Source organism: Dipteris shenzhenensis, chromosome 29 (genome assembly GCF_047967505.1).
Source record: "Dipteris shenzhenensis isolate YYH24624 ecotype China chromosome 29, Dip_SZ_1.0, whole genome shotgun sequence".
NCBI lineage: Eukaryota > Viridiplantae > Streptophyta > Polypodiopsida > Gleicheniales > Dipteridaceae > Dipteris > Dipteris shenzhenensis.
In genome coordinates this window covers 3,604,752-3,619,615 of record NC_141624.1, presented here as the reverse complement: position 1 = coordinate 3,619,615, position 14,864 = coordinate 3,604,752, and the positions used below count along the sequence as shown (strand labels likewise).

Below are 14,864 nucleotides of genomic sequence, written 5' to 3'. Positions count from 1 at the left end.
TTCTGCCCAACCACTTCGAGGGCTGAGTTCTCTACCTACAAGCAACCATTCCCAGAGTCCTGGCTGGAGAGACCCTTCATATGGGCGACCTTCCACGTTAGAGCAATTAGGCAATGGTGCCCACAGACCCGCGCAACAGCTGCCTTCTTCCTGACACTATTTCATGCAATACGACTTGCTGGAGCAGCCATTCCAAAATTCCTCTGAGCCACGCTTGCACAACAGCATGAGCTAGCCCCTGTCCAGATTTGAAGTGAAATGGTCCACCAGGGAGGGAGAAACAGATGAAAAACCAGTCGACATTCAAGCTCCTGGCTATGGTGACGTGACGCGGCATTTCACCTTTCTTCTTCAGTGGCTCTTCTCTAGTATACCAACTTTATTTCTACCTAGAAAGCCCTCTTTTCTTTGCTTTGAAGAGTGAGATACAAGCCCTCCAAGATCAGGCCTCTGTTTTGGACAGTTTTGACAATGTTGTGAGTTTGGTGCTACATTAGATGCTACTTTGGCATTTCTGATGTTTTAAAGTGTTGAATAGCATCAGTACAATTGTGGCTACAATTTTCCTTTAGGTTGCTATACCTGGACAAGTCTTTGCTACACTAAATGCTTGTACTTTGAAGCTTTTCAACTCTTCTAGCCTTGTAAGAGAGTAGACACTGCCCATTTTGGGTTAGACCCTCTCATGGCTACCTTCTTGAATATTGATAAGTTCAATGGTAAAGCCTTTCACACATGGCATATGAAAGTTAAGTTTGCATTGATGAGGGAAAACCTCTGGGGGCTTGTCAAACCTGCTTCAACTTCTTCTTCAACAGTCTCTAATGCTGGAGAATCCTTAGCTCCTACACGCCCGGCACGAGATCCTGCTAGAGAGGAGAAAGCCTATGGCATTATTGCTCTTGGCTTAGGAGATGACTATATTCATCACATTTCTGATTCGGAGTCTCCTTCTCAAGCTTGGCAGAAGCTTGATATTATTTTTGGTGCTAGCTCTCACATCTCAAAATTGTCACTTAAGATTGCTTTCTTTGAATTGAAGATGGCTAATGGCACTCCCTTGGCTGCTCATGTCAATCACATGCGGAGTCTCATGACTCAACTTGCTTCTATCAACTCTCCAATCACTACAGATGATGCAATGGCAGTATTGCTCAAAAGTATGCCTGAAGATTATGATCATGTTGTTACCACATTGAAAAATCTTCCTAATCCTACTCTTGAAGGTCTTATTACTGCTCTTCAAGAAGAAGAAAGGCACAAGGAACTCCGGAGAGGCAATGACACAGCCTATGCCATAAAAACTCAAATGGGCAAGTTTCAACCTTGCAAACATTGTGGGAAGACTAATCACCTCTCAAAAGATTGCTTCAAGATCAATCCTTGCAAATATTGTGGCAAAAACAATCACCATGAAAAGTTTTGTAAAGCCAAAAAGGAAGCAACTACAAAACCAGAAACTCCCAATTTACTTTCAGTTGATGTGCCTCCACAAGATGAGGCCTGCTATGATGATTATGCTTTTTGAACCATCTCCATATATGCTCCAAATCTCTCTTTTATGTTGAGTCAAGGTACTCTGCCTGGATAGTCCTCCAAAATGAATGGAATAAACTATTGTGTTCTTTGTAAACACCTCTGGTCACCATATGATGTAGTTCATGTGTAGGTGTTTTGCTCCATGGTACTTCCTGCAGACATTGTGTGCATGTACATGCAGAGGAGATAACCATTGGAAGGTCTTATGTATCCCTTTGTTTACTTCACACCCTTGGGAACCCTTGCTAGCATGAGATCCTAGCCATAGATTTATCCTTGACCACCATGAGATGGCATGAGAAACTATGAGACTAGATGTATCCTTGACATAGCCTGAGGCATTCCCTTGAGGGGGGGTCTGATGGGATATCTCAAGGTGTATGCCCCATGCACACCTTAGGTTCTATGTGTGTGTGTGTGCCAGAGACACAGTGAGGTGCCCATAAGCACTGTTAGGTGGTAGATGCCACATAGGAGGATTGAGAGATTCTAGGAGCTGATTGAGGAGATGATTGTGGAGCTTAGTAGCTCATGTAGAGGTGCCTACATATGGACCTCACCCTTCTTCATTCTAATGCAATTCTCTCATTTCGTGTTCAGCTTCATGCTTTCCTTTCACTTCTCCAACAACAAAAGCCTGCCAGGCATAATCCAAACCAATGTGTATCTGACGAGAGAGAGGCTGAATAGCATCAGAGGCCAAGGCTTTAAAGTCAGCATGCTCCAGATAACTATTATTAATCAGCAAAAGCCTTCGGCAAGGCAATCTGTCAGTGGGAAATTCATGTAAGAAAAGCCTCAACCAAAGAGGAGCATGATCCGAATGTGTGAAAGCATGATCAACCCAAATTTGACAAGTAAAGGCATCACAATGCTGTGGATCAATCTGATACCATCTGTCCAAGCGTGCCCGATAAGAAGATTGAGCATTATGCTGAAAGGTATAACCCGGAAGCATGGGCTGTAATTCCTTCCAGAGATCAACCAAGCACAACTGAAGCAAAAAATCAGTCCATGCCTGTGTTTTAGAAGCCAACATATGAGTGTGGCCTGAGGTGTTGTCACCCGATTGAGGGGCATTATTAAAGTCACCACAAATGAAGGCATGTTGTCGCCATGGATAAGTATGCATGGCAGCCCAGATCAAAGCTCTATCACGAGAAGACTGGGGGGCATAAACCGATGCAAATTCAAAAATTTTCCCTTGAACAAGGCATTGAACAATAATCCATCTACCATGGCGATCATTGAGAGCCACAACAGGTTGAAGGTCGTGCTTTACCAAAAAAGCCACACCAGAAAAGGAGTGCTCTCCAGCATAGAAGATATCATAACCAACAAAATGGCCTATTTGACCAGCATACATATGCTGATTATGCTCTTGCAAAGCAATTATATCAGGCTGCAATTGCCTGATATACATCCAGACCAATTTCCATTTGCGACCATCATACATTCCCTGTACATTGAGAGTAACACACTTCAGATGATCAAGCATATTTACACTTATGGGACAGGTATGTACAACTAACGGGCTGTCTACGTCTACATTTCCACCTCAATGTCCGGGCCTCTGCCCTGGGATGAAGCATCAGCCTGAGGAGAGGACAAAAGTGCAGCAACTTCTTCTTCAAGAAACAAGGTCCGATTTGCAATCACAGCAGCCTAGGTCAAGCCAACACCAGAGTTTTCAGTAGGTGTTTTCCCATGAGAGGATGCACCACTCCAAGTCCGAGAAGGCAAAGGTCACCTGGGGGAGATCACTTTGCGAGGAGTTTGCCATCCATCAGTCAAAAAATTTTCCCCCTTCCCCTGAGGTGGAGAGGACAAAGGCACAAGAAAAGAAGCATTACCATGTGACACAGCCGGGGCTTTGCCTTTGTCTTGAACAGAGAAAAACTGTTTGACCCCTTTGTTTTTTACCACAAAAGAGGCATTTGCATTCTTATTCAAAGGCTGAACCATTTCAGCTTGCACTGGCATCCGTGGAGCTCGGGAAGGACATTGTGAAGCCATGTGCCCAAATTGCTTGCATTCAAAGCAAGCACTTGCAAACAGCCCCCACTTGAGCTTGTAAAAGGCACTCCCCATGGAAACATTATTCACAGTAACCGAGTATGAAGCTGGAGTGGGATGATCTGCATCCCACAAAATGCAGAAGCGATTCGAATTTCCATTGGGTCGCGGTGGACATACCACCTTACCGAGGGAAGCTGCAATTTTAGGTAGAAGAGAAGACAAGCATTGAGGAAAACAGGGCGACGATGCCGAATCAACGCCTGATAATCCCGGGTGGGAGACCAGGGCAGAACATGGACCATCTCCTGGCCATAGAAAAGAGGAGAGTGCTCAACAAAACCTGACGGTGCTCCTCATCAGCCATGATGATCTCAAAAAAGCCCCTCGCTGCATAATGAACTTTTTTGACATAAGAACCACCCAAGGTTCGAGTCAACCAATTCCCAACATCTGCAGCAGCAGGCATCCGTCCTGGGAAGAAAATTATAATGGCATGCTTTGCATACTCCTTAACTGGATCAAATATATCATCCACTTCCACCATAATGCCAGTGGTGGAAAGTAGATCCTTCCAACCTTTACGGGTGTCTTTAAACCCTTCATGCATAACCTCATAAACAAGTTGAGCCTCAGCACAGTCATGAAGGGAATCATCTGAATCCATCACCTGTTTTTGTTTCTTGTTGGAAACCGACTTGTCTTTGTGAAAGGTTTTCTCATAGGAATAATCTGCCATTCGAGTTAAGGAAAAAACTTGGAAGCAGCAACGCTTTACAAGGAGGAAAGCACAGCAGGTACAAAACTGTACAGTTTTTTCCTGGCTGTACGGCCAAAATCGTACGGATTTTTGACAATCCGAAATTTTTTTTATTTTTTATTTTTTTTCTGACAGGCAAACTGTACGGACTTCCCAACTGTATGGACAAAAATGTACGGAATTTTCTGACTGTACGGACAAAATTGTACGGATTTTTGACAGTTTTTTATTTTTAAGTTTTAAAATCTGACATGCAAACTGTACGGACTGTACGTGCAAAACTGTACGGACTGTACGGACAAAATCGTACGGATTTTTGACAGTGCGAAATTTTTATTTATTTATTTTTCGGATTTTCTGACAGAGCATATGGCCAAAAAACGGACATCAAAAGGAACCTCAAGGGTGTCAAACTGAGGGAGAAACAAGCAGCTGTAGCGTCGAAACACGAGGGCTAGCACGGAATCTCACTCTCTCTCTCACACACACACACACTTACAACCCCATTCACACACACAATTTATAAACAAGTTTCAGATCATGATCATAATATCTACGTATGTACAGATTAGGATTTTAAAGCCAATGATGACCAAGATCGATTTTACCTTTCATACGTTGGATGGACAAAAGCAATAGAGCCTAACCCGCCTTCACAGCCACCCTCATCCACATTTAAAACAACTGGACCCCACTTTCAAAAGGTAAAAGGCATTCATTCAACATCCTTGTCTCTACACCCTTTTACATTAAATTCATATACTGGTCACATTTCCTCCGGAAGCCTAACAACCTCAAAAAGATCCAGTGGACTTCACAGCCCAACACAAGCTCCTACTGACTGAGCTCAAGCTCAGGAAACACATTGATGACCTATGAAACATAAAACTCCAGAAAATGACAACTTCAGGACTGCATAACTACCATGAACACATCCTGATAGCTCAAGGTATAACAATTATGCTCATATCTTCCTTGACAAAATCCATGAACAATCCCGGATCTCTTTGACTTCAAGTCAATCATCTGCCTCATATACTCAAAGCCATCACCCCTCTTCTATGCCATCAAACACTTACAAAGAGTTTTTTAATTTCACACATGGCCAATACCAGCTGCCTATGCTCCAAATTGCCTACGACCACAGCTCTTATGTTGCCTCCTTTTAAAAACTAGTCTACAACTCGTGCGTATCCAATCACAACAATGAGCCCTTCTAGTTTCACACTCGATGGTCTTCACACCCTGGTTTTAGCTTCCCACTCACACGACCTCCCATCCACTGCAATCCTCTCTTACGCACATTGTATGTCCTCCATCATCTTGTGCAACCGATGACCAACTGCTTTGTCGCCTCCCATAGCTGCTCCTACAGCATTCCAGAGCTCCCGGAGCTCATGACCTTCCTTCAAGGGTTCTCCATGTAATAGTGACGCCTCTCACCACGTCCCAAGGCTCTAGCCTCCAAGCAACGATGGACATTCCCCGCTCCTTCTATCTCACCTCTCGCAACTGTGTCTTTGTGCAATTGCCAAGCTCCTCTCCCCACACATTAGTCACCCTACAATCAAGACCCTCCCCATCTTTCAGCTCACACCTCACCATCCAGAAGCTCCCGCCTCGTCCTCCATGCAATAATACCCAGCGCTACGGCTTCTTCCTTGCTCACAGAGCACATGAAGCTTCCTCCCAGAGCCACGAAGCTCACTTGCTTATTCTTCATGAGCCCACGATCCCCTCTAGAATACTCCTGTAAGCTGTCATCTCCATCTTCCTGCCAGCTCGTCGACTAGAAGCTTGCCTCTTCCTTTACGTAGCACGTTGCATGGCCTCCTACTTTGAAAATCAGCCACGTCATGCATTTCCTTTTTACCACTCTCCACCCTTCCCTTCAAATTGTATACCATGGCTATTAGTTAATAGTGCCTATATTCCAACCTTAGGCACACCACATTTGCACATAACCTTCTAGCACATTTTTTATTGCTTGATTGCCACATATAACCGCACGTCCATGAAGCCCACAGACCATGACATGGATGCACACACAACTTGCAACAAATCGAAAATCACTCATGGCAAGATAAACACATGACACAGGATGGCAATGAAAAGCATGTCATCCCACACAATTTACTCTGGAGTGCCTAGTGCACCCACACCGCTTCTCATCATCTCCTACAAGTCCCCGTGAAGTATCTACCCTCTATACATTAGTGTAGAGTCTTTTATGAGAGTGTCCATAGCTCAAAGCCACCATCAACTAGCTATGTACACAGCTATGCACCTACCCATCAGCATGCAATAAGTGAAAAATATTTTTTCATTTTTATCCACACATCTCTAGCAACCCCTTTCTTCTGCTGTGACATTCATATCCAACAGGTAAAAGAAAAACATCAGCAAACCACCTGGATCAAAAACAAAACAAGCTTGTACTTTATACCTCTGCTTTCCTTTTCCCGGATCAAAAGGATAACTTTGAACCTTCCACTGCCAGATATGCATAATCCACCATCCCCCTGGATCAAAAGGAATGAACAACATACCACAGGCTCCTCCACATCCTCACTAAGCCTCCAGGATCCCATAGCTTATCTTGCCAAAACATCACACAACTCCACTGGCTATTAGCCATCACGCTTGTATCATGAATCTTTCTCAGCTTCACATGAGCCACATCTTTTGAGGTCACTACCTCACACATAGATCTCACGGGCTGAAACCGGCCTTCGATAAACAAAAGGGTAGTGATCTTCTTCTACTCAGTCATAAACTTCATAAATAGCCACAATGCAAGCTTCAGTCACTTAAATCACTTAGCACAACTTAGAAACAAGCTTCAACAACAGCAAAGGTGAGGCTAGAATGCCCCTGCTCAATGAAAATAGTACACAGTGCACCCACTGACCCCAAATGCCTTGGCGCCCCTTACGGTATTTATTTAATGCTTCTAAATGGAAATGCTTTACAACAAGGGTTCAACCTTGCACTGTTCCTCTCTACAAATCCTCTACTTGTCTTCAAGGCATCTAATCCCAGTGCACCACTAGAATTCCCACTGGCAAGGCATACTCAGGCATTCACTTCTGATCTGACACAACTTAGAGGCATTCAGGCATCCAAACCACTGGCAAACTGAGCTCAAGGCAGCCTCAAGGCTATCACATGCATCCACACTGTCCTTAGGCCTTCCACAGGATCACCTTGGCCTTGGGTGCTTACTAGAACCTATTGGAGTCCTGAAAGGACTGCAAACAACACGCATGCACTGCAAAAAGCTGCAAAGCAAGAAAGAACAAGGAAAAAACCGAACCTGGAGCCAACTCCCGCTGTCTGTGGCAGAGAGGCGAGCTCCTTCCTCGCACCTATCCTCTATCCAAGCTCCCCACAGGGTACAGGTGTCTTCCAACAATCAGGAGAAGAGAGAGAGATGAAGGTAGAGAGCGGAGAGTGAACAAGAAAGAGTTGTAGAGGAAAGATGGTTCACAGATCTGCCCCGAAATGATTGCCTCGGGATCTGTGCCTGAGTCCTCCTAAGAGAGAGTGCCAAAAGCAATAGGGAAAGTTCCTCCTGCAGCCTGCACTGGTCCAAAACAGCTCCATAAGCCACCACGCAGCCAAAAACATGTGCACAAAGGTCCAGCACAGCAAAAGACAACCTCGGGCACCTGCTGGAGGCAGTTGAACACCGTACGAAAATTTTCCGAAAGTCCAAAAATGAGTTCTCGCACTTTGTAGAAGTGCATCCTAGCCTTGGAACAGTCAAAACACTGTTAAAACGGCTGAAAACAGGCTTGAAACAGCTCAAACAGCTCAAAAACTGCACAAGAACAACTGAAAACGTCCTACACCTTTGGGAGAGTGAGGGGAGAGAGATGGAAGGTGGGGGAAGGGCATGCATACACATGCTTGACAAATGGCACCTCCTCCTTGCCATTTGCCCCTTCATTAAAGTCCTAACCCCCATACCAAGGACAACGTTGGTTGTCCTTGGGCCCAACTTTTAGACCCCTCTTTTAAAGCCTTTGCCTTGCCCCTAGGACCTAGTGGTGCACCTAGACTTTGCCCTTAGGAACTTCTAGGAAGTGTGCACTTCCTCTAGCTAGTCCCTCATGGCCAAACCATTACAACACTTAACCATGGTTAACCTCGGATTAAGCGTAGGTTGAGTTACGAAGTTACTTTACATCACTTTTCACGTCCTCTTTTCACATCCTCGTGACATACCCTCCTCTTAAAACAGCAAGCTACGTAGGTTGCTGTTGAAAAAATACAAATAGGCAGAAATATCCCATACCAGAATATACATCATCTCTAAGATATAACCTGCAATGATAATATGGGCTAGGAGAGCTCGAGAGTCCATCCATACATCTCTATGTCGAGTGTCGCGAACACCCATCATGGAGACCTCACGGCAAAAATACTGTCAGCAAGCAGCATCTCGGGTGAGAATCGGTGCCACCAAGCGATCTCCAGATATATGAGCAGTCTGAATCAAGGAAGGGGAGGTGCTACCCTCCTCTTGAGCACTAGGCAATGCTCCAGATCTTTGCAGTGCTGAACCTATAGGAGCCTGTACCGTAGTTGGCGCAAGCTGAAACGCGTCGAAGTAGAGCTGCAAAATCTGAGGTGAGTCTGCCAAGTCACCCTCCTCCATCCACCTCGCATCCAGTGCAGGATAATTCCTGAACTTCACCAGATAGCGACGGGAAACTCTACCTTTTACTTTTCTTTCCATATGTGCCAAAATCTGTTCCGGAACCAAGATCTCATCCAACTCTTCCACCTCGGGCTGATCCTCATGCAGCAAGTCAACAGGCACATCACCCTAGAAAGGCTTCAATAAACTCACATGAAAGGCATTGTGTATGGTCTAAGTGGCAGGTAGCTTCAGCCTGTAAGCTACGTCATTAATGCGTTCAAAAATCCATAATACCACATCTTCAGCTTTGTGTACACTTTCATCTTGCCTTTCATCTTCCTGAGTCGTGCTTTTTTTTTTTTTTTTTGCAAAAAGAGACTTCTCTTAAGTATTAAAGAAAAACCGTTAGAGCAAGCTCCATACGGGATACATCATGCAATGCACGAAAAGCTCAACAGCCAAAAAGAAAGGATTGAGGCTGATAGTGCCATCTCAATCCGGTAGAAACCTCCGAGAAAAAGGGAGAACCCCTCCAAACTCGAAGAAATAGAGTCCTTCTAGAAGAGGCTACCCGTGAAGGGCCCTGCATGCTAGCCCATATGGCTATCAAAGTGTGAACCGTGTCTGTCCAAATACCCGTGAACACCTATGATGGGTGTATCTGGGTGCCATCCAAGGCCTCAGTACATCTGGCTCTCCAAATATGCCAAGAGGAAATGCTAGCCAAAATCTCCCAAGAGGTGTCCACTGAAACATGAGAAGCTCTGAAGGGAGTAAGTGGTACATCCTACAGAGAGCGGGGCTCTATCACCTGCCGACGGACCGAGAGTGCCCAAGAAGAAGGCTCACCCTCATAAAACACCTGGGGCCCGGTAAGGGATAACCATGCGACTGAGCCCCAAGTCATGAAGAAAGAGGAAGTGTGAAAGATGCTGAGTATCCGAGCAACCCCTTTCCAAACAGTCCTCGCCTGACTGCAGTCCCAAAGGCAATGTCGCACTGACTCCTCTGCACAATGACATCGAGGACAAGTGGGATCAGCCCCAAATCGTGATCTCCACAAGTTCACTGCAATCCCTCCATGAATAGAAAGCCAAAAGAAAAGAGTGATCTTTCTATTTCTGAGGGATTTCCAGAGCCTCCCCCAGAAATTTCTACGCAAATCTGCGGTGATGAAGAAGCTTTCCCAATGGGGGGCTCTGGAGGGAATCCAACCCCTACTATTCATCTGAAATCTCCTGGCATTACCAACCGTGAAACGAAAGAAGGGAATCCCCCTCTCTCGGTGCCCATGATCTATCCACTCCCACTCTCCTGGATCCCACTGCAAGCACTTGATAGGTGCACCTCCATATAACCACAACCTCCAGGATCCCAAGGCCAAGAGCAGAGGGTCGGGGTCTAAGTACCACTGCAAGCTTGCTCCATGGTTCACAAAACCAGCAATCTTGATAGGCTGAAAGGCAACCTCAAGAAGAATGCCATCCTTGGATGTAGAAAGTAAACCTCCATCCCCAACATCAAAGACCAGTGCGTCTTCCCCGAGACCTCGGAGAGCGATCACTTGTAAAGGAACTGATGTCCTCGAAAAAGCCCCCATCCAAGTGGTGGAAGTAATAGGCCACTCAACTGTCCATTCAAATTTCCACCAGGATGGCTGCATCTATCTGCTGAATCTTGCGTGCTACCCCTCTGAGGTGACTCACGGACTGCAGTCTCTGATCCTCAGGTAGCCTGATGAAAGATTTCCAAGTGCCTACTGTGTAGGCGGGGCCTCTCTCCCATTTAGACCACTGCATGTAATGGGAAGTGCCCAGTGGTCTGCCATGCTCGTCAAGAATACTATCATTCCAAATGATCGGCTGCCTATCAATCTCTTCGACGGTAGAAGGTGGAATCCTTCAAAGAGTGCTCCTGAAGCTCCCCCAAGCTTTCAGGATGGCAGTCATGAGAGGAGAGGTAGGATATCTGAGAGGGGTGGAAGTGAAAATCCAACGAGGGCTGTCCACCCAATCATCTCCCAAGGTTGGTGTGCAAGCCTGAATGCGTCCAAAAAAGAAATCCTTCCAAGGTTCCTGCCCAGGCATGAGTCCCCTCACCACCACCTTACAAAGCAATGCCCTGCACTGCAAGTCCGGGTCAATGACATTAAGGCCCCCTTCACATGTAGGGAGAATAATGGTCTCCTAGGCCACCCTTGCTGCAACATCTGCTGTCCCATCAAGTCCACTCCATAAAAAAATCCTGACTGGTCTGATGAGCTGAGTGATGCAATCCCTAGACCGGCACCAGCAAGAACACACAAACCAGGAGGTGGCCAAGAGAACCTGGTTCACTACCACAACTCTAGATGCAAGATCGAGTTTGGCAGAGCTCCAGAAAAGGAGCTTTTTCCTTATACTTTCTAGTACTGGGGCAAACTGCTGTGCTGGAGAGATGTCCAAGCCTACCTGGCATCCCAAATACCTCATAGGAACACCCCTCTGAATCCAGGAAAAACCAATGTCAACTCCCCAACCTGGAGTGTCCTCATCACTGATCCAAAAGCCAAAGGATTCATGTCAGTTAATGTGTGCCCCTACAGCTGAGCAAAAAATATCCAAGGCTGTCCGGAAAGAATCAAGTGACTGCGAAGAGGCCTCAATAAAAATAGCAGTGTCATCAGCCAACTCACAGTCAAAAAGCTCCTACTCCTGTAGGGCAATCTCAGCCCAAAAAGCTCAGCCTGAGATCTAAGGAAGATACTCATAGCTTCTGCCACAAAAAGAAAGAGGAAGGGGGCTAAAGGGCATCCCTGACGAACTGATCTGGAAATCTGAAACCTGTCACCCCTTACCCCTGGCTGTGGGCTGATCTGTGAAGGGAGGCCACCCCTATGATCTAAGCATCTGAAAATCCAAACCGTAGAAGAGTGCCCTCAAGAAAACCCCAATCTACTCTGTCATAGGCTTTTTCGAAGTCCAGGAGTAAAACTACTAGCCTCTGCCCACTCTGCATAGCCCACTCTGTGGCTTCCCAAAAGGAAAAGATATTATCGAAAATGCTCCTGCCATGCACAAAGCCTGTCTGAGTATCATGGATGAGTTCTGGAAGAAGGGACTGTAATTGGATGCTGATCGCCTTGGCAAGGATTTTGTAAAGAGTGCCCAAAAGAGTGATGGGTCTCCAATGGGATACAAAATTCATGTTGCCACCTTTCGGGATAAGGTGAATGAGTCCCTCGGTCAGTGAGTCAGGCATCTCACCCGAGTCCCAAATGCCCTGCAGGGCTGAAGAAATATGATCACCTATCATATCCCAAAAGGCTATAAAAAAAGGAGTAAGACCATCAGAACCAGGGCATTTGCCCTTATGAAGAGCAGAGAGAGCAGTCTTGAAATCTGTGTTAGTAAAGCGTGCATCAAGTGAGCATAACATCTCTGGGGTGACCAACACAGGTAAACTCTGCCAAACTTCATCTCTAGCCACCTCTCTGGCCTGTGAGTTCAGATCTGCAGAAACTAGGGAGGTATAGAAAGCTGTCGCTAACTGCATGACGGTTTTCGGATGGGACTGCAAAACGCCGTCAGAGTCAATAAGCTGCCTGACACTCTCTCTACTATGTCTGGGACCAAGTGTAGAGAAAAAGTGTTTATTGACTCTCCCTCCCATCTGTATCCAAAAGGACTCCTGTGCATGGAAGGCATACTCTGCTCTCTGATCAAGCAAGGTCTGCAAGTGAGCCCTTGCCGCAACAAGGCGCTCCTGTATCCAAGCAACTGATGGTCGTTTCTGCTCCTCCCTCTGTAGGGCTGCCAACTGCCGCCGGATACCGATCTGTACCTCACCTCGCCGAGCACTAGCAACGAAGTGATAGAAGTCGCTGATACTGGCGAGTACTGTGGCCACATGTGAAGGACCGGCCACCCCCCTGCATACAAGAAACCCAGATCTCCAACACTGCCTCTATGAGAGTCTCATCCGTGTATAAGGCGTCGGGGATCCTGATACTGTGACACCGTCCTCTCAGATGAGGCTCTGGGATGGACAAAATTACCAAAAAATGGTATGAAGTGGAAACACTGGGTGCAATGCAAACTGTTCCCCCTCTACCAAGAGCCCAATCACCCACATAGAGTCCCAAAGGCCCTGCAGGGCTGAAATAATATGATCACCTATCATATCCCAAAAGGCTATAAAAAAAGCAGGAGTAAGACCATCGGAACCAGGGCATTTGCCCTTATGAAGGGCAGAGAGAGCAGTCTTGAACTCTGTGTTGGTAAAGCGTGCATCAAGTGAGCATAACATCTCCGGGGTGACCATCACAGGTAAACTCTTCCAAACTTCATCTCTAGCTACCTCTCTCACGTGTGAGTTCAGATCTGCGGAAAGTAGGGAGGTATAGAAAGCTGTCGCTAAATGCATGATGGTTTCCGGATGGGACTGCAAAACGCCGTCAGAGTCAATAAGATGCCTGACACTCTCTCTACTATGTCTGGGACCAAGTGTAGAGAAAAAGTGTTTATTGACTCTCCCTCCCATCTGTATCCAAAAGGACTCCCGTGCATGGAAGGCATACTCTGCTCTCTCTGATCAAGCAAGGTCTGCAAGTGAGCCCTTGCCGCAGCAAGGCGCTCCTGTATCCAAGCATCTGATGGTCGTTTCTGCTCCTCCCTCTGTAGGGCTGCCAACTGCCGGCAGATACCGATCTCTCGCCTAAGTACCTCACCTCGCCGAGCACTAGCAACGGAGTGATAGAAGTCGCTGATACTGGCAAGTGATGTGGCCACATTTGAAGGAATGGCCATCCCCCCCTGCATATGAGAAACCCAGATCTCCAACACTACCTCTGTGAGAGTCTCATTCGTGTATAAGGCGTCGGGGATCCTGATACTGTGAGACCGTCCTCTCAGATGAGGCTCTGAGATGGACAAAATTACCGGAAAATGGTCTGAAGTGGAAACACCGAGTGCAATGCAAACTGTCCCCCCTCTATCAAAAGCCCAGTCACCCACAGAGAATCTGTCAATCCGAGCATGGATGGGCATCTGCACCCTATGGTTCGACCACGAAAACAAAAGTGACTGAGACTGAACAAGAAATGCATCATCTGACCAAACATCTCTGCCACTGAACCTGAACAAGAAGGCATCCCAGGCTGCTCTCTCAAGGGAGTGGATACCACCTTCTCTGCCCCCTTTCTTATCAGAAGGTGCCTCAACCATGTTGAAGTCACCTCCAATAATCCACGAATCCGCAATGTCAGCCCACGGGAGCAACTCTTTCCAAAACAAAACACGGTCCCCTCTGTTGTTCAGAGCATAAAGGTTGAGGAAACCAACCTTACATCTGTCAATCAGAAGTAAAACCCACTGGGCCCTGGAGGGGGTTATGGTACCGTGTCCAATGGCCAGAGAGAGAATAGAGTCTGAAACTGAAATGCATGTACCTCCTTTGGTTCCCAAGGCAGGAAGCCAAAAAGTCTGGCCTGAGAGCAACTTACCTGACTTGGAGCAATCTCTAATATCCAGTTGGTGTTCCTTGTCACGATCTGTGACGTATTCCTTTCTCTATTTCTAGACTTATGGATGGTTTGATGAATGGACACTTGTGGAAGGGTATGCCCTTTCGACGGGACACTTCCTATAAGGCACAACCCTTGCCCTTTCGACGGGACACTTCCTATGAGGCACAACCCTTCACAAGAGACACTCTATTGAAGAGACATTTCTATTGTAATGTACCCTCTCATCAAGAGTCACACCCTTCACAAGGGATACACACCTCTTCATGCACACACACTTTGGAGTACACACCTTTTCATGTGTGACTCTTCACTCTCTATATAAGAGAGGCCCAATTGTATGGATGACACACTACATCTACACTACAGACATTCAAGCAATACAATTATTCCTTGTT

General features: G+C 46.3%; 1 protein-coding gene across 2 annotated transcripts in view; it reads right to left on the bottom strand.

Annotated features, from left to right (window-relative positions):
• Positions 1 to 14,864, bottom strand: part of LOC147882321 (uncharacterized) — a 58,809-nt gene that overhangs the window by 19,457 nt on the left and 24,488 nt on the right. The gene's annotated exons all lie outside the window — the stretch shown is intronic.